This window comes from Rhodnius prolixus, unplaced genomic scaffold, assembly GCF_049639745.1.
Source record: "Rhodnius prolixus isolate KJV_2025 unplaced genomic scaffold, Rpr scaffold_7, whole genome shotgun sequence".
In the NCBI taxonomy this organism is placed as follows: Eukaryota; Metazoa; Arthropoda; class Insecta; order Hemiptera; family Reduviidae; genus Rhodnius; species Rhodnius prolixus.
Window position 1 is genome coordinate 31133376 of NW_027411582.1, and position 21313 is coordinate 31154688.

The 21313-nt window shown below is 32.4% G+C and overlaps 1 protein-coding gene across 3 annotated transcripts in view; it reads left to right on the forward strand.

Annotated features, from left to right (window-relative positions):
- AstCC (Allatostatin double C) overlaps positions 1-21313 on the forward strand; it is a 62228-nt gene that overhangs the window by 25951 nt on the left and 14964 nt on the right. The window contains exon 18 of one of the 3 annotated variants that reach the window (XM_074114920.1): positions 12534-12667. The exons of the other annotated variants lie outside the window; for them this stretch is intronic. The gene's annotated coding sequence lies outside the window, so the exon portion shown is untranslated. The remainder of the gene's footprint in view (positions 1-12533; positions 12668-21313) is intronic. 3 annotated transcript variants of the gene reach the window in all.

A 21313-nucleotide genomic window follows, 5' to 3' on the forward strand; every position in this document is an offset into this window, starting at 1 on the left:
ATCATCATACCTACTTCGGTTAAAGCTTACTGCAATCTTTTTTTAAAAACTTCATCGTAGACCTCCAGATCGATAAATGCCAGATGCAACTCCTTATTTATTGCTTTGCATTTTTATAATAACTGAACAAAAATCATAGCAGTTTTAGAATGGTTCTATTTTCGAAAATGGTACTTTTAATAATAATAAAGTAAATATTAATTACATTTTAGAACTATTGATAAATTTCAATAAAATTTAATTGCATTAACTGAGGTCAGAGAAAGTCGAGTGAATATTCACACCACTTTTTTGTTTCATTCGAGTGCATTATCCTAGTAAGTGCATTGGCTTTTCGTGATATTGGCTTAAACTTAGTTTATAATGGCATAAAAAGAAAAAAAAAAAAATGAATTTCAGATTAATAAATTGTTTTGCGCTGCAAACAAACGACGAAGAAAACATTCTATTGTTCGTGTAGTTTACAAGTTGGTGCTTAACAGAGTGTATTTGACAGCCATTGAACAGATCATGTGCGTATAAAATGTAAGGAGAAATGAGACAAGCTAATACATCAAATTGTCGCTACATCAAAATGTCGTACACCATCCAGTTCTTTGCACACCCATCCACCTAGTAACATGTAAATTTTTGTTTTCTTTCTTCCTCTAGCTCCATTATACACCTGTTTCCGGTTAATCTGTTGTCACATTGTTCCTCCTAAACTTCTCTCTTGCTCTTAGCTCCAGTCTTTCTTTTTTTTGCCTCTTTATCAATATATCTTTCCATATTGTATGCCTCGACTCCATATTAAGTTACATTTAGTTTTCTTTATCAACAAATTTTTTTGGTAGGAAGCCCTTTAGTGTTTGCAACTTTTTAAATAAAACACTTTATCACTTGTTTTCTTAATATTAATGAGAAAGTTTCCATCTTCATCGGGTTTCTTCAAGCTACTCCAGTTTATACTAAGTTGAACGCCACTACTTCCACTTCTGGTATTATTCATAGGTCAATTACCTGCCTACGCTTGAAAGAACTTGTACACTTTTGCTAGCCAGCCTGCGACAACATGATCCGATCTTTCAACCAAACAAGCCTTAAATTCGTAAACATTACGTGCTATGCCATTTACTGTTCTTCATTTCTACCCTACAGAGTCGTTTCCAGATTTTGTTATTGCATATTCTCAAGACGATATGATCAAGTGAGGTTTACGTTCAAGATTGCTTTTATTAATTTTTTATGACTACTACGAGTACATCACTATCCCAAAAGTTCAAGAATTATATCAAAACCTAGCGCTTTAAGCAGCCTCAAGTTCAGTTCTCCTCTTCATTACTGTTTACTATGATTACCACCGCTTTATAGTATCAGAGGAATTACGATCTGAACATGTCAATACCATTTTTAGTGACAAAACAGAATTTCTTGTAAGCTTGTTGCGATTTTTTTTTTTTCACATACATAAACACACACTGCAAACAGTACATGACCTAAGAACTTTATTAAATCATTTTTAATAACACGTGACAAACGGTTATCTTCTCATCCTCATAAGGCCTAAGGATATAAGAGGCCCAGATGAAAAAGAAAGGAAGTAATATCTCTGGAATTTGTTTGTCCATAGTGACAAACTTAGTAAATGGTTAATAAAACACAAGATGTGAAACTATACTATCTTGTAATAAATAATAATAATAACATTAAATATAAAATTTATAAATATTGTGAAAACTCGAGGTCATAATAAACCTGGAACAAAAAAATACGAGGGTCGTTTGAAAAGTCCGTGCAAAAATAAAAACTACTTAATTTTTTGGGGTAAACCTTTTTTATTTTTCAACATAGTCTCCTTTTAGGCTTATACACTTCGTCCAACGCTGCTCTAGTTTGTTGATCCCTTCCCAATAATAGGATTTGTCCAAGTCTGGAAAATAGCCATTCGTTTCTGCAATCACCTCCTCGTTTGAATAAAATCTTTTTCCCGCCAGCCATTTCTTCATATTGGGAAACAAATAGTAGTCCGAGGGAGCCAAGTCTGGAGAATAGGGGGGATGTGAAACGAGTTGGAACCCTATTTCCATTAATTTTGCGACCACAACTGCTGAGGTGTGAGCTGGTGCGTTGTCGTGATGGAAAAGGACTTTTTTGTGGGCCAATCGTGGGCGTTTTTCTTGCAGCTCGGTTTTCAAACGGTCCAATAACTATGAATAATATGCACCTTTAATAGTTTTACCCTTTTCTAGATAGTCGATGAGGATTATTCCTTGCGAATCCCAAAAGACAGTCGCCATAATCTTTCCGGCCGAAGGAACGGTCTTCGCCTTTTTTGGCGCAGATTCCCCCCTTGGTAACCCATTGTTTAGATTGTTCTTTGGTCTCAGGAGTGTAGTGATTTATCCATGTTTCATCCACAGTGACGAAACGACGCTTAAAGTCCTGCGGATTCTTCTGGAACAGCTGCAAACCGTCCTTGCAACACTTGACACGATTTCGTTTTTGGTCAAGCGTGAGCAATCGCGGCACCCATCTTGCGGATAGCTTTGTCATGTCCAAATGTTGATGCAAAATATTATGTACCCGTTCATTCGAGATGTCCACAGCACTAGCAATCTCACGCACCTTCACTCTTCTGTCATCCATCACCATATCATGGATTTATCAATGATTTCTGAAGTAGTAACCTCAACAGGGCGTCCAGAACGTTCAGCGTCTCTTGTGCCCATATGGCCACTCCGAAAATTTTGAAACCACTTATAAACTGTTCTAATCGAAGGTGCAGTCACCATAATGTTTATCAAGCTTCTCTTTAGTCTCCTGAGGCGTTTTGCCTTTCATAAAGTAGTGTTTAATCAACACACGAAATTCTTTTTCGTCCATTTTTTGAAAATCACTCGACTTCCTCGATTCAAACGAATGCCAAACACAAAGAAATAGACCGATCTGGCTGAAACTTGGTGTGTGTTCTTCCAAGAGATGCTACTAACTAAACATAACCTCGATACGCGCCAGTGGTGCTATCTCTCTGACTTTGCACGCACTTTTCAAACGACCCTCGTAGCACGATTTTTTTTTTTTACAGCACATTCCAAAGCCAAGCTTCAAATATAGAGTTTTCATTTGTAAATTTAGTAATCAAGTTTAAAATTTATTGTAAGGGGCTTATCCACAAAATAACATTAATTCATTTTTTACAAAATAAAGGTACGAGTATAAATAATCAACTAAATAAGAACATCATAGAGTCAAAGAAAGCGTTTCTTTTTACTTTACAAAAACGTACAAAACTTTTATACCATTAAATTAAAAAGTTTCTTTTTGCAACCATTTGAACATATACAAAAAAAATACAAAAATTCCTATACTCTTTAATTTAGAACTAATAAATGTATCATTTCTTGGTTTTAAGGTAACGCATTTAATGAACATAATAGTAAATATTTATTTTACCCAGTATTAATCTCATCGTTCCGATTTTTAAAATTGTTTACATTATTAAACAGAATTTTATTTTCAAAATTAGTTTTAGAATTTCATTTAGAATTCTTTTTGCTATTATGCCTAATTCAGGTGCGGAATTTTTCACATCTATTGATCTTATTCAGGCATAAATTTGATTTTTTTATTATTATCATTAAATGAATCTTAGAATAACTTTAACATTTCATAAATCCAAACAAATAATTCTTGCACAGTAACAGACTATAACTTTTTGTCCACATTATTTACTTTTAACTGTAATAACACTAGGTGTACATGGTGTGACAAACTTTAGTGCTACTTATCATTATTTATGATCATCTGAATTTCCAAAAAAATGTATGCAAATTAAATCTATCTACACTACAGCCATTACTAACTTACAAAAGTGAAGTTTCCTCTTTGTCGTTTAATGCCCTTTTGAATTAGTTTTATAATCTCTAGATTGTAATTCGATCATTTAAGGATTGTCGTTGCGATTTTTAAGATACTTTTCACTTTCTTTTTACTTTTTTTTCGTTGTTGCTCGCATTAATTATTTTTTTGCTCAGTGGTTTCGTGCGAGATGTATCCACCAAAAGATAAGGAAATAATGCAATTTTTCTTTTAATTCTTGCAAGATGTAGATAGTTCCATCTGTGAGTTTCTTCATTATTTCGTTGAGACTACTTTTTCTTGCTATTTTTAGGGCAGGAAATCAGTTTTATTCCCCCCTTCATATAGGTAACTTATTTCTGATTGATATAAAGCACTAAAGATTGGGCGCTTCTCGTTTACTTGACGTAGCGGCCGTATGAAATGTATATCTTTTACAATGATATCAGTTCCAATTTTCTACTACACCACATAACTTTCTCTTTCGTAGACTCGTAAGTTTCTTTCGCAGCCTCTACAACCTGAAAGATAACAAGATTATTTTTGTAGTCCTTATTTTTAAGAGAACTAATTTCTCTCTTTTCTCTTTTGTATCATTTTCATTTAACATAATCTTTTTTTTTGTTCTATACTAACTTACTATTTCTGATAGAGATTTCAGAATATTTATTTGTGATACTGAGTATATTAATTTATTCCTACCTTTCTTAATTTTTCAGAGCATTATCTGATATTATTGTGCAATAGAGTTATCACTCGTCTAACTCCCTCTGATTGACCTGCTTTTATTAAATTTAGTTCCATTTCTCATCTCTGTAGTGAAAAAAAACTTAGCTTTGTTACCAAATGTTCTCAGAGTATTTACTCTAAATGCATGCCTACTAAATTCAGCTCGATCAACCACATTAAAAAACTTGTGATTGCAGACTTCTGAGCTAACTAACCGTGGCCACTTCGTCAACTTTACTGGACCTATTCATTGGGTTCCATTGGTTCACTTGGGCTGTCCTCCAACGTTAGGATTTCATTAAACATCTATCTACGGGTAAAATACTCTTTATATAGGCTATTACACCAAATATATTCTACCCTTTTACTTCTTTAAAATAATAAGTATTGATTTTTTTTTTGCAAATTATTGAAGGGCAAAGAGGATTATCATTAATATTATTCATGAATAAATTGGAATTATTGGCAATTAAATGTAAAATAGGTATCTGCTAGCCGCCTATACTTCTCTCATATTAATTAATGTAATATCTACCTTCAGAGCCCTTAATGTCTTGTTGAGTGACGTCATCCATTTAAGCAGCTTCTAGCAGATGGCAGTGATACCTTTGATAGCTATTAATATTCCTGATTTTATATTTTTTTTAAATTGGATAAGAATAAATAAAAAAGTGATTACTAACTTTATTTTTCATTGTATTTAATTAAGTTTAAAAAGACTGAACTAAAGAAAAAAAAAAAGTAAAAGTAAAGTAATCTATTTCAGTATGAAAGTAAAGTATTCGCCTATTTTTTCAGGCGGGGCTTAACGTTCAAAACTACCATTTACTAGGTGTCATGGTCGGAGGTGACTAGCAAACGTACTTTACTATTTCTCATTTAACCATAAATTAAATAAAATCCAAGGCCAAGACCGGGAATCGAACCCAGTACCACAATGCATATTAGTTTTGCAGGTCTCGCCTCTTAACCCGCTCGGCTACCGTGGCGCCTAAAAAAAAAACGTTAAAAAGATATGACAAAATTTCTGTTACGGAAAAAATTTACTGCTACGGTAATTCTAAATTTACAAATCGTGTCGATCCAGTTGAAAGTTTGCTCTCCTCAGTGTATCTAAAGAAGGCATTTGAAGGAAGTGGTACAGTGACAAGCTACGATGTTGTCCCCGAGTGCTGGCTCCCCTTTCTGGAATTTCCCTACTGACTGAGTTAGAAAGGAAATCTTCGAAAGGAATTCTTCCTCAAAGCTGAAAAGGGAAAAGGTGGACAGTATTCTCACTGGTTTAAAAGAACATGCTACTGAATTGAACACGGTTGAATGAACGACCATAGGGGAGTTCGAAGTTATCGGCTAAGTAAGTATACTTAGTAAGGTACCTTGGTTCCATAGGTTCATTTCCACCATCTTCCAGGGATAAATTCCTACAGTTGATAGGTGAATTCTTGCTTAACCTCATATCAGGAATATCAGAAATGCAGATTGTTATTATTTCTGATAGCCAGGTCAGTTCGTTTCTGTAACACACAACCAACTTACATAACTACGCCCTGAGGAATACAATAAATTTGTCGAAACGTTGGCTTAAAGACAAAGTTGCTGTTTATTATTTGATCGAGTCCGAAGCGTTAATCCTAAATAACATCGCTCAAGTTATTCTGTTTCACTCACTCACACGTTAATAGGCAGCGCGCTAAAATACGTGCATTACTAGTCAAAAACTTATCTGTGAAAACTATGCAAATTGTAATTTTAGTTCTCTTAATCGAGAAATTTTGGCAATCATAACTGTAAAATGAAAGTAAGTTAGAGAAATTCAGGCGAATGATCCACTGAATTTGTTTTAGCTATTCAGCTAAAGTTAGCTGCTGAAACAGGTTGTGTTTAAGTGATGTATTTTTGACACTTCTCTCAACTAGCCTTTCAAAACTTTTTGTATAAAAGTTCGTTATAATTAAACTTCCTTCGGGAAGGATTGCTTCCTGATTGCCATGCAGTTTGGAAGTAGTATCCAGTTCATTTATTTTTAAACTATGGATGTTGTAAAAATAGATTTTTTTTCATCAATAAGAAGTGGTATTTTACAAAAGGTCACAGTCGAGCTTGCAAACAGCGTATCCGTATGTACGTAAAATTGGTCTGTGTATAGCTGTGAATGTTAAATGTAGTAAGGGTGAATGTTAAAAATGTAACCTAAGTGGGGGTGTTAGGTCGTTACCCTCTGGTTGACAAAATGACAATAGCGAAAGAGGTACCCCGTCAACCTGGGAGGTTCTGAGCTTAAAGAACATGTTAGTGAAAGTTATTTTGATACATCTTTCGACATCTGGAGACCCAGCTTGTTGTATTTCGGTTGAGCGAGTAAGGAACAATAAATGTAAATGAGATTTTTCTGATATGCTTGGGCCATCAGGCTGTACTGAAGACACTAAATTCTTATGTCTCCTGTTTCATACTTTGATCCTACAATGTTCCAGGAAATATTTTCTACCAAGAATGTTCTCTACGCTGAGCCAATCAATTGGGTATTTCTGGTAAATGACAAGTTGGGCAAATTTAGGCGCATCTCTTCTCATTATTGATGCTGTACATATCTATTAGCGCATCTTTTTTTTGGGCACTTGTTTGGCTTTCCAAGATGGACAGCTTTTCATAGTGTTCGTCGTTATGGACTTCCGTTTAACAGGTTTTTTTTGCAGGTTAGGAAATTTTACTTACGTATTTAATTTTTATTAACATTGCACAGGTTTTGAGCCACTTATACTGGCCACAGTGTATGTTCATTTCATAGTTCATAAACGTAGAAAGGAAATTTTGTCAAATTATAAAAAGTTTCTTTTAAATTGAAAATTTTATTTCCTCTCGTACATTCTTCTTCCTGAGCAATTTGGTACCCTCGAATCAATGTATCAGTTTCTATCATTTTCCTGTAAACATTAAGTGGTAGTATTTCTCTTCTCAGAATGATGAAAATGATCTTTTAAACCCATATTACGTACAGAAATACGTGTCCATACTCCAGTTTTTCAGATCTGTTACTGCTACTAATGTTTACATTAGAATTCCGATCCATTTTTCTATAAAAAAAAATAATAATAATATCGTTATTCCAATAACTGAAATCCTCACAACTTACTAGGAAATATCTTACACATTTCCTTTCCCTTTTTCTCTTAGTAAAAGTATAATAGACGACAATTTTATTGTCATTTTAATTGAAAATTAAATTACCAATAATTAAATCGAATGAAATTGCTGACATTTTGATTTTAATCAAAAAAATAGAAATATTAGGCTTACACTTTCTCTCCTCCTCTCTCCTCTCCTCTCTGAGTTTTGCAGGTGTTTGTGTGTGTGTTTTGCGCGGAAATAAATGATATTTAAGTAAAGTGATGTGATGATGATTATTGTAACGGAAGAAATTACGCAAAACGTTTTAGCGTAAGAAAAGGACGTTCACACTAATCCAGCTTGCCCCTCTAGCCAAGGCTTAAGGGCCCATCACGAAGCCTACGTAGCGCCTACAGACTAACTCAACTTTTACTATCTAAACATCTAAATATATCTTGATCATTGATCTTTTAACTGTAAATTTTTCCCCTTAAAATATCTTAGGATAATAAATCTTCTATTAACTTATTAGTATATCGGTATTAGTAATACTAATACCGAGCTAACTTAATTTTTGAGTGCTGATTGTATGGTTAATAATAATAATAAGCCTTTATTAACATATTTTACAGAAAAAGAGAATAATAACACAAATAAATATCCAATGCATAGATAAACAAGACAAAAATTAAAAAATAAATAAATAAAACATCACTGACTAATTTCATTGGATCATACAATTGTTTATAAATCATTGTTCATTGATCCATTCTGCTGTAAAATATGTAGGCCTTCCCATAGGGGAGTTTTGGTCCTTTGACGGTGACCAGCCGTACCTGATTGTATGGTTAAATATGAATTAATGATTATAAAGCACCTTAGAAGAACTTGCTAGATTGTCCATTCAAAGCGTACCAGCAAAAAGAAAAAAAAAAATCTTTGATTAGATAGTACTTCTTTCCTGGGTACCATTAGAGAGCATAGGTTTTGGTGAAATCCGAAAAGCGGATGTTGCAATTTTGCCCGAATGTTTTTCCACAGAGAGAGAGGAAAGTGGACTGACTACTTCTTCAAGATTTTAAGATCCCTGGCGAGTATCCAAATCCTTGGTAAACTACCCTAACAGTTGCCATGCTCAATACTCCCTCAATTTGCACAAGAGTTGCACAGTGCTTTTAGATGGGCCCCTAAATTGGGTTTAGCGTACTCACATCTAATTATCGAACCCACGAAAATCGCTAAATTTATGTTTCTTTTTTTTTTTAAAAAAAAAAAAACGAATAAGTAAATTGTGTGGTTTATGGTACCTAATTTGGCAGTTGGACATTGGAAATACTGTTGAATGAATAGGCACTTCCTTATTTCACTTTAATTGCAAAGTAATTAACAATATATTTTACACTTTCTCCTAAAATACAATCGATAGATTTTTATTTTGCGTTTTGAACACCTGTAATTACGAAAAAGTTTTCTTTTTCTCATTTCTGAGTAAGTGTGTATTGCCAGCGTAATCAAAAAAGACGACGTGCACTTTTCAAAATTGATATTTGATGTAGGTGGGATTCCACGGGTCGTGACAATAAATTTTTCAACAAAAACACCAGCTAATTGGATTTTATTATACTTTTCCTGTTTTGAGTAAATATCTTTTTCTGGGGCAAAGGATCAAATTCAAATTCTACAATGACTCATAAAATAAACTCTTACAAAAGAACTAGACATATTCTTTAAACAGATAAAAAGTTTACAGGCTAACAATACTAACATCAAAATCTATATTTAACGTTAATGACATTTTAGATAATCGTAGTTGTAGAAAGTATTTATGGCTAAATAACAGTTTTGTGTTGTAAAATTGTCTGTTATCGATTGTTTATCGATTTTAACTGTCTTCACATTTTTTTTATTTATTCACTTACTTTTAATTGACAATTTTTTTATGTTTATTATCGATGATACTATTTACTAATCTAAAAATTAAATTTGTTTTGTTTATGAAGGAGGTCTTTCGAGTCGTAGGCAAGTTTTGAGGCAAATAAGTCTAGCTTATTATGAGTAATTCATATTTGTTATTGACTTTAGTTGAATCAAAAGTTTCTAAATTCTAAAGACTTGATTATCATTCAGATGTAGATTCATTAACCCCATTTTGAAACTGAAATGTTTACCCAGAAAATTCATTTATTGAGAATTCTTATGAACTGCGATTTTGAGCTTCACTCTAATGAGCTTCTATAAAGTTTTGACAGAAACTCAATTTCGAAAATTTTACCTAAAAATGAAGTAAAAATAATAATAATAATAAATTATCGCAAAACTTGGAGAGAGAGATAAAATTGTTAACCAGATTTGAAATAATTTACCAATCCTTTTCTAATGAACTGTGTCCTTTAATTATAAATAGAATAGAGACGACTGTGGGTGTGATTCCAGGCGCATAGTTGATTCCTTTACACTTCACTCTAATGTGCATCCATTACGGGTTCCAACAACCACCAACTTATCCATTAAAAGACCTTTTTTTTAAGCGAGGGTAGGAGAAATTAAAAGGGTTTGCAGAAAATTTGTCTGTAGAAGTTTCAGAATACAATGTTCGTGTGATCGTTTCACACCGGGCTGTCAGTTTAGAGCATTGTTCTCCTAGCCTTCCTTTCTGTTTGCCATTGTTTAATGAATGTTCTGTGTTCACATTAATTTTTAAAATAACAACTATTTGTGGTAAAAAAAAGAAAAAGAAGTAAGCTTTCTAAATTAACACTAGTTTAAATAGCAAACACTTGGCAAGTACTTGGAAATCTGGGTTAATTAAAAGTATTACTTGGCCGAGACGGTGTCAGGTTCATAGTTAAGTCTTAAGTTATCGCTTGGATCCGGTGACCGTAATCATTTAGGTGGAGGACTTTTCTCCTAGACTATATTCTTCAATTTAAGTATGTCGTTAAGGTCTATCCTTATAGTACAAAGTTTAAATTTAACTTGTTTGGCATTCTCTAAAGGGCAAAAAAAAAAAATGATTTTGTTGGCACTATTTGCTTGAAGTAAGTTTACACTGGATAAGTTTCTAGAGAAATGCTTCTGTTGTAAACAGACTTACCAGGCTCACTGTGCTACTATTTTATGTGACTTTTTTTTCTGTTATAGTAGAATTCCCTGAACGATAGAATGCCGAAAAAGTCTAAACAATAGGAAATTACGTTAAGTTTAAACTCGGTCCCGAAGTAACGGATACTGGAGTTCTTAATCTTATCCGATATTCATTCAGTGCACCATAAAGCGCTGAGTTCACAAAGTAATCATCTAAAACAATGATTCGGGAATGCTTTGCCATACGGAGAAAATAAAAAGTCACTGGGATACGTTAGCTTAGAATGAAATGGAGTCTGGTTGGTGAGTAAAATTGTAAACAAATAACTGACCTAGTTCTGGGTCTTACTAGATTCTGTAAATTGATAAAGAAAACCCAAAGATGTGGGACCACCTTTCCCACATTCATTTGCAAAGTAACAGTATTCTAATTTACACGTTATTTACATATATTTGTTTTTCACTAGGATTATTTACTTTTCTTTCTAATAAAAGAGTAAATAAGTACTTTCTATCCGTACAAAACAAAACGGTGAATAGAAAAAGAGGTAGCTGCACTGTTCATTGTGCTCCAACTTAAAACCTGAGACAATATTTACTAATTAAATATTTATCTAATCAGACTTACTAAAGAAGTAAAAAAAAAATAACAAACAGATATACCCGCATTGGCACGCATGTTGTATGAAATAGTGTAGACTTAGTCGACTCATTTTGCAATTACTTCTATATTATTAACTACGTTTTGTGTGTCTAAAATTAGTTGCATTTAATACAAATTTCTCACTCAAACACTCCTATTATGAGAACATCTATTTAGAAACGATAAGATCGTAGAAATTCCCAGTATTGAAATTCTATTTTGGTACTATTCTCATTTCTGATGCTAAGATTTTATTCTTAAAAAACGTCAAATAGAAATGCGACTTTAAAGATTCAATTTTCCATTTTTCGCTATTATTTCAAAAATGTACTGCACAAATTTCTTTGAACGTCCATTGTGAAATGTTTATCATCTTCATTTAATGTATTTTCCCTTGAAAATAAGTTTTTAAAGTTTTCAGAAACCTAGCAAGAACTAGCTAGAATTTCAGTGTAGAGTACGGGGTACAAGACTTACTATACCATTTAAAATAAAACATTAATACTATTATATTTTTTTTTAAACATCGTTAGAATTTTAAAAATTTAAGGAAACCTGCTTAATCGAAATAAATTTTCAAGAAAAGCGTTAAAACAATTTTTATTCAAGTACAGTTCATCAAACTTGACAAAAAAAAATTGAACAACAATACGTGAAAAAAAGAGTAATACGCCCATTGCCCGGGATATCGTTCTCAACCCGTTTTAAAGCTTTGATTTTTTCAAAAAAAAAATCACTGTGAAGTTTCAGACAAAAAAAAATTAATAATCAAAGTGTAAATGTGTCTACGATTAATTCAGACGAGATTTTTTGCAATAATCGCACGTATTTCAGTCACAGTTTTAATTTAATATCATCTAGGTTTTAAAAAAGAATTTTCGGATACCCGTAATTTTCACTGCTTAAAAATTCCCCTTTGAATTAAATTAAAAACCGCATTCATTTTTTTTCTTTGTTTTCTTTGAAGGGTGGTTTAGTTCCATAACCTTCAGTACATGAGAATCTTGTGAATCCTTAAGGTTATTTGTATAAAGAAGGTTTTTTTTTTTAAGTTTGATCACAAAATTATCTTTATTTACATTTTAAAAGTGTATTGAAGTTTGATAAAAATGAAAACTTATTTATGTTATAGGAATATTAATGGTGAATTTTAAATGTGATTTATTGTAAAATTGGACTAGATGTACTAAAACCTAGAGACAGTGTTATGGCATAGGGTCAAGATTTTGCATTACTAATTCAATTGGATTGAGATAAAATAGCTCGGTTAGTGGCATTTTACTGCTATTTTCATACCATATTGTCCTTTTTTTTTATTGTTTTATGCAGGATTATCCTTTATATCAAATTCAATGTGTTGGATGCCGCACTTTACCTAATAACTTATTAAATAAGTAATACGATTTAGATAAGATTGCATAATTTAAATATTTAAAGCAACTTTGTCAGAAACAAGTTAATTTCCATTATAGAAAGATGTAGAAACATTATGGATCGAAATTTTTGTGCAATAAGTAGAAGTTTTATTTTTAAAAACTCCTCTTACTCTGATTTTATACAGTTCTTTTGTATTTTACTTTGTATTCTTTATTGAATAAAAATATTCTACAACTGTGGGGGCGGCGTGTTCATAGCTAGCGATTAATATTAATGGCCCTTTGCAATATAATGACGTCTTCCAGTTAATATGTTGCCAGTTACCGCGTACCTGTGTGTATATATATTTTTTTTTTAGATATATACTTTGTTATATTCATATTTATTATTCATAGGAAAATATGAGAGGCACTCTTCTTTTAACGTGCGTGCACCACCGCTTTCCATGAGATTTAATAGCCAACCATCACTCTCTAAATGTAGCCAACCTTTTCCAGAATATATCACCCAGTCAAATTTATTAGCCCTATCGGATAGCATCATTGTATCGTATTTAGTAGTAAATTCATTGAACTTCCAAAATATTCAGCTCAACCCGGGTGGTAAAAGTTAATTAAATGTGTTTATCTTTTCCCAGAACGTTTCAGCTCAGTTCATGTCTAATTTGCATTTAATAAGAAGGAAATTTCTTACCAGAACATTCTTGCTAAGTTTTTGTACCAAGGCTTAAGGGTTTTGAGCAGATTGTTTAGCAGTCTTTAGATTTTCTAGGAAGTTATGTTTAAGATTATTTAAAGACTTAAAAGTTTACTATAAAATAATTCTTGGGATCATAATTTTGAACTTTATATATTGGTTAAGGGAATGATGTAAAGTAAAGGATTGACACAATAAATCTAGGAATGTCGTAGTGCGTAGTCCTACCAAGAACCCAAACCCTACAGAGTTCTAGGGATTCAGTCGCCCCTAATAACTAAAATATTAGCGATTTTATGGTCTAATAATGAAACCTTGTATTTTTACCTTCCATCTTTATGAACTCGATCTCTTGATTTTCTAAAATGGGAGTACCAAGATTAATTTTGTATAGTTTTGTAAAGTTTTTATTAACTAGTGACTACTGCTAATTGAGTTCGACCTTAATATTACCGCCAAGCCTGTTAATAACGCATCTTTATTTTACAGACCTACACATAACTTCTTTACAAATACATAAAAGTCCATTTTTTTTTTCTTACCTAGAACTTTACACACAATCAGGATTAGAATATCTGGGACTGTTTTCTTAATATGCAATATATATTATAAATAATTCTTTATGTTATATTATATACATATATTTTCTAGTTAGAACGTTCTGAAGTACATTAGAAAATTTTTTATTCATTACTGATGGCAACACACCCAAATACTGGAAATAAAACCTCTTAAGTGGGGACATCTTTGTTGTAAATGTAATTTCTTCTTCGGCTAAAAATATTCTATTCATTGTCTGAGACGTATCTTTTACCCGACTCTATCATTTTTTTCTTATTTCTTTTTCAATGCTCTAACTTCATGTATAAATGTAATCCTTGAATCCTAACTTACTGACCTTCAGAAGATCTTATATACTATATATGGTTCCTTCACTATATGAACAATTCGACAAGTTTATCTGAAGTTAATTTTCTTTCTTGACCTTTTATTTATTGTTTTGATTGCGGCCTTTTCCCTTATTAATAAAAATAAATTGTAGTAATCACGAAAAAGTCCTTGCTATAGATCAATTACCAACAGTTTGGCCTCGCCGCTGAATTCACTATTACCATTCACGACGTGACAATATCTGTGGTAGTAGTCAAACTAAATCAATGATCGTGAAAATAGTTTCGTGTGCATAAGTTAAGTTATATTTACAAACTTAATCATGTAGTTAGCTCATTTTAGTTTACAATTTTGAAAGCTTATGGAAGAGTAGATTTGTGCGTGACATCCAGCTGTTAACAGATTTTTTTTATACCCAATCAAAGTTGAATTTTATTTTCATACTTACTAGTAATGTGTAATTTTATCTGTCGTTAGTTCATGATTCATAGTTTTTTCAAAAGTAATTATTTGTTATTTTTAGATACATATCTAAAGCATTTTATTTATTTGTTTCTGGAAATAAATTATTCAATGATTTCATATTTAAAAAAAAGATCGAATTTAGGGAATCACGTCAGAATTTTTTTTGTTTTACTGTTCAACCTTTCGAATAATAGCATAGATAGAAAAGATTATTGATAGTTGATAATAAGTAAATATTAACGTTCTTATTGGAAAAAATCGTAGACACAAACCACCATTTCTCGCTTACGGCGGGTGAATTTAGTACGTTGGAAGTTCGAAATTATCTTCCAAAAGTAGGTGCCACGATAGCCGAACGGTTAAAGAAAGAGACCCGCAAAAGGAGTATTGTGGTACTGAGTTCGATTCCCAGTCTATGCCTTGGTTTATATTAGAAATTCTTTGTGAATTATGTTTGCTAGTCAATTGCTTTCATCCACGACACCTAATTAGGGTACATGTAGACGTAAAGCCTGCCTGAAAAAAATAGTCATTAAATTTCTCGAAACATGTATTAACCTTCTCTATCCTGCCCTAAGTGCTAGAGGGGTACCTTTGTATAATCTCCAGATCGTCGAAATTTATTTAAAGGAATCTAAATATTTAAAGAAAATTTGGAGACTAATACGAGGGTCGTTTGAAAAGTCCGTGCAAAAATAAAAACTACTTAATTTTTGGGGGTAAACCTTTTTTATTTTTCAACATAGTCTCCTTTTAGGCTTATACACTTCGTCCAACGCTACTCTAGTTTGTTGATCCCTTCCGAATAATAGGATTTGTCCAAGTCTGGAAAATAGCCATTCGTTTCTGCAATCACCTCCTCGTTTGAATAAAATCTTTTTCCCGCCAGCCATTTCTTCATATTGGGGAACAAATAGTAGTCCGAGGGAGCCAAGTCTGGAGAATATGGGGGGGGGGGGGGGTGAAACGAGTTGGAACCCTATTTCCATTAATTTTGCGACCACAACTGCTGAGGTGTGAGCTGGTGCGTTGTCGTGATGGAAAAGGACTTTTTTGTGGGCCAATCGTGGGCGTTTTTCTTGCAGCTCGGTTTTCAAACGGTCCAATAACGATGAATAATATGCACCTGTAATAGTTTTACCCTTTTCCAGATAGTCGATGAGGATTATTCCTTGCGAATCCAAAAAGACAGTCGCCATAATCTTTCCGGCCGAAGGAACGGTCTTCGCCTTTTTTGGCGCAGATTCCCCCTTGGTAACCCATTGTTTAGATTGTTCTTTGGTCTCAGGAGTGTAGTGATGTATCCATGTTTCATCCACAGTGACGAAACGACGCTTAAAGTCCTGCGGATTCTTCTGGAACAGCTGCAAACCGTCCTTGCAACACTTCACACGATTTCGTTTTTGGTCAAGCGTGAGCAATCGTGGCACCCGTCTTGCGGATAGCCTTGTCATGTCCAAATGTTGATGCAAAATATTATGTATCCGTTCATTCGAGATGCCCACAGCACTAGCAATCTCACGCACCTTCACTCTTCTGTCATCCATCACCATATCATGGATTTTATCAATGATTTCTGGAGTAGTAACCTCAACAGGGCGTCCAGAACGTTCAGCGTCACTTGTGCCCATATGGCCACTCCGAAAATTTTGAAACCCTTATAAACTGTTCTAATCGAAGGTGCAGAGTCACCATAATGTTTATCAAGCTTCTCTTTAGTCTCCTCAGGCGTTTTGCCTTTCATAAAGTAGTGTTTAATCAACACACGAAATTCTTTTTCGTCCATTTTTTGAAAATCACTCGACTTCCTCGATTCAAACGAATGCCAAACACAAAGAAATAGACCGATCTGGCTGAAACTTAGTGTGTGTTCTTCCAAGAGATGCTGCTAACTAAACATAACCTCGATACGCGCCAGTAGTGCTATCTCTCTGACTTTGCACGGACTTTTCAAACGACCCTCGTAGTTTTTTCTTTTTAATAAAGAAAAAAAAAAATTGTTATTTATAATTGCGATGCCAGTTAGTCGTTTGAGCTTTTCATCATATATTTTAACTAAACATTTCTTAGTACAAAGCCTACATTCTACGTCATTTGATATTTATTCTACATAATTTTGTTATTACTGAAGAACTCAATGATACGGTTACTTTAGAAGAAAATGTAGTGTCAACTACTCCAAATAAGTGCAATGTGTCGTTTAATACTGTAAGCGGATAAATAAGTAAAAAAGGAAAAGTACAGGATTCAGTGGGATGTAGAAACGAATTCTCGTCAACTCCTCTTTTTCTCAAGGAAAGTTCCCGTCAGTTTAAAAGAAGAAGAAGAAGTCTTCTACAGTGGAAGATGGTGACGACGAATTTACTTCCACTAATAAAAGTAGATATCATATTACTAAGTAGGAGGAAGAAGGAAAAAAAGAAGTAAACAGGTAGAAGAGTTAGGGGTTTATGAAAGAGGAGAGGATTAGAAGATTGAGGAGGGAAGAGATGAATGTTGAAGGAAGAAGCAGCAACACTGTCTGGTATGGCGACCTACTTCGGCATCACGGCTTCATGCCCTCATTTAAACAAATTGTGTCAAGGAAGATACCAAGAAGAGGAAAAAAGTAAAGAATAAATTGTGTAAAGAAATCTTGATTTTTCGCTTTTTGCACCCATTTACGATTTTATTTATCTCTTCTTTATTTTCATTCAAAATTGAAATTGTTAGTTTATGACATGAAATACAACATAAGAAGAGTTACTTATGTATGTATATTAACAAAATACTTGCATGGATTAGGGGGCACAGAGTTCACAGAAATTTGATCCCAAGAAGTTCAGAAATAAAAATGCTGGGGAGGAGTTATTTATCTAAAGAGATAATAGTTCAGAAGAAAGTGAAGAACCTTCAAGGGCATCAGAAAGAACAGGAACGGAAATTTTATTAACACTGACTTCCTCTTGTGCGAATATTTCATTTATAATTGATACCGTCTTTTCAAATATTTCCTTTTACTTAATCGTAAAGGTTCAGCTGGTTTCACTCCAGTTATTATTGTACTGAAGTTCAGAAATCTGTAAACGCTTCTAAATACAATTAAAAGAAAAATAGACATTCATTAATTACTTGATTACAGTATCTCATTAAATTTAAAATTAATCTGGCTGATTCTAAATACATCAGTCATGGGCAGTTGCTCACTCAAATGGAAGTAATCTACAAATTACTATATACATTTTTGACAAAATTACTAAATTTTACAAAACAATATCATTCTCATTTTATTCTAAATCATCTTCAAAAATGGATACTCTTTCTAATTGAAAATGCCTCGTTAGAAAGATAAAACATTTTGAATATATTCTTTGGGATAAAATTTGAATAAAAATTTTTCAATTGTTCTACAGAATTAAAAAATTTATTAACTCAAAGAAAAAATAGCACAAGTATTAATTGTTGATTATTGCTATACGTACAAAAAGATTGAATAGTCCAAAACTAAAACTTTTCTTGACTTTATCTGTTGGCTTTAATTTTACTTCTCTCCATATCTTTCATGTTCAGGAGGCAGCCATTCTTCTGCATAAATTCCTTTTCCTCTCTAGGCGATTCACATTACATCTTCTTGGCGTTTTTTTATTTTTGGTTTCAATTGTGTCTCTGACTCCTTTTTCTTCTGGTCAGTTTGCGAGGGCTTCATTCTAAATATTTTCTTCGTCCATCTTTCTTCTTGAGCAGAATATTGTAATATTCTAAATGCTTTTACACTCGTAATACTTTATTTTCAGTATCTCTCATTCATTTTTGCTTCCATCCAATTTCTTCCTCAAAAATTAGGAATCTTTATCAAGTTAAGGGCAAAAAATTTACTTTTCTTCATATTTCTATTTATTAGTATACATTATTATTAAACAAATCATCGAAGTGACACTCAGGATAAACCTACGGATTTCCTTCTTAAAATGTTCTAAAAGAATTTTCTTAGATAAAATAATTCAATAAAAGTTATAGAACTGTAATGTATGTAATGTAATTATCAAGAATAGGCCTTAGATTTTATTTAATGTTTATTAAAAGAAATAATAGTAAAGTACGTTTGTCAGGCACCTCAACGACACCTGATTGATAGTCGGCCTGAAAAATTAGGCTTTACTTTTTACTAAATTGTAAAAACTGCACTTTCGATTGATTCAAATACTTGAAAATAAATCGTTCACTTCTAGCAACTTTTATATCGTAAACGAACAAAACCCCAGGCTAATTTTTTTTGCAAATTAAAAAAAACTTTTCACACTAGTTAGAGAATATAATAAATATTTATAGTTTGCTATTACAGTTTACTATTTGTATTCTAGACAACAATAAATACAGAAAATACCTATATATACTAAAAAATATTTATATTTTATTTTAAAATAAACGAAGGAAATAATATTTATGGGTTTTACGGTGACAATATAATCCTGAAATATAAATTTATATTTATATGGATCTGTCAACCAAAGTATTTATGTTTTATTGTTGCTTTTGATTGTATGCAATAGGTTTATTCCCTCCTTATTTATTTTATTTTTTTTTTTTTATCTTCCAGAAGACCGACCTAGAGAGTATTTATCTTATTCAATTTATTTCCTTATGTTTCAACTTCTTTTTGGTTTGATAGATCTAGAAAATATGGTTTAGATAATACTGTTTAAGAGATTTTATCGAATCAGATTCATTCATTCTGAATGTTTTACCTTTTTCGTTCAATCTTGATTTCCGCATCTATTTCCTTGGGTCCATGGGACTTTCAACTATCATGTCTGAATGCCTACCAGTTTATTAATTATAAGGCATTATTCGTGATTATTTTTTTTTTTTTCATCTTGCAAGACTGCCAAGCAGATATCCTGTTTATTCAGCAAGATTACTCTTCCTCAATGTCCACAAAATGGAACTACTGAGATGCTGGTAAACCTACATTATCAGAATTTCCTGGATTCAAAAAAAAAAAATGTATAGCTGCCAAAAAAAAAGAAGTTTCGACACTAAATCTTTATTTGTTAATACGAGATTCATAAATAACAAGTTTGTTTGTGGTCCTAAACGTTACGAACATCTACAAGCAAAATGCACTTTCGCATACTAGCTGAAAGAGCTTTCATACTGCCAAGTTTGGGCCCTCGATACACATTACGAGGCTGTGCCTGTAAACGTAACAAAAATGCTTTTTACTTTTAATTATTTTAAAAGATTATAATGGATAATAATTTTATAATATCAAAAGAAGCGCTTTCAACAACTATGAGTGAATTTTGTTAAGTTTTGTGCTCGTGAAACAGCACAAAATTGTGGAACATCTTAGTCTGCTACATGCTCTTGTTTATATATAAATTAAAGGCAATATCGTTTCTTAAGTGTGCCATAAAATGTAATTCTTCAGGGTTTTATGAAAGCTAATTCAACCATCTTGCTTCGTCTTACATCCAGTCTGGAGTCTCTACATTGGCTAACTGTACATCTAAATTGCATCCAGACAAGATTGTCTCTTCATATCTTTTTTCCCTTTTTTGAATTGGTCTTTTACTTTCGGTCTACCATTTCCCCTACTAATCCCTGCCTGCACCACAAAAAAATTTGGATAGAATTTTGTTTATAGATAACCGAATCCCAGCGTAAAATGGAAGTAAATTTGTACTTTCGGTTGCTATATTCTGGCTAAAACGTTAGAACAAGCTGAGCTTTTAGCTAATTTTCGTTTTTTTATTAATTCTGTTCCATCTACATACGCACGGACCATACGTAGAACAAATTTTATTCGTATTCAAGGGAACTCTGATCAGATATTTTAGTAAAATATAAATTAGGAATATTTAACGCATCATTCGCAATATTTCCACTTTCTAACAATAAAGAAAAAGTATAAAATCGAAGTTTGAAAAACGTTTTCAAGTTAGTAGCTACGGTTGTACACGGGTTAGTAGTTCGCGATTGTCTCAATTCAGGTAAGAAATAGGTAATTAGTTGTCAAAAATTTGGTATCTTTAATAGCGCCCCTCTTAAATATTGAACACCTAATTCCAATAATGTATTCATACACATAACGTGTTTGTATACGTATATATTTTTTTATTAAAATTAAAAAATAGTAATAATTTAAAGTTATCAATTGAAGTTGAACTTCTTTATAACATAAATGGCCCATAATTTACTTATCATAACTTTATCTATAATTAAAACTATTTATATCTTTTTAATTTACCATATAAGAAAGACTTGATATTATTTCTGCTTAACGTAACGTTGATTGGTTATACTTTCTGCATCAGCAGTCTTCTTTTATGAAGTGTGTGTGTGTATAGGTCTGTAATTATCAACCATGCTGTGTCCTTGGTAATTTTTCCTGATATGATTGGTCTGATCAAAGAATACCGCTGCTTTGTAAATTAATATTCTGTATATTTTTTTTTTTTTTACCTTATGATTTACTTTACGGTCATTCAAGAATTTAAAAAT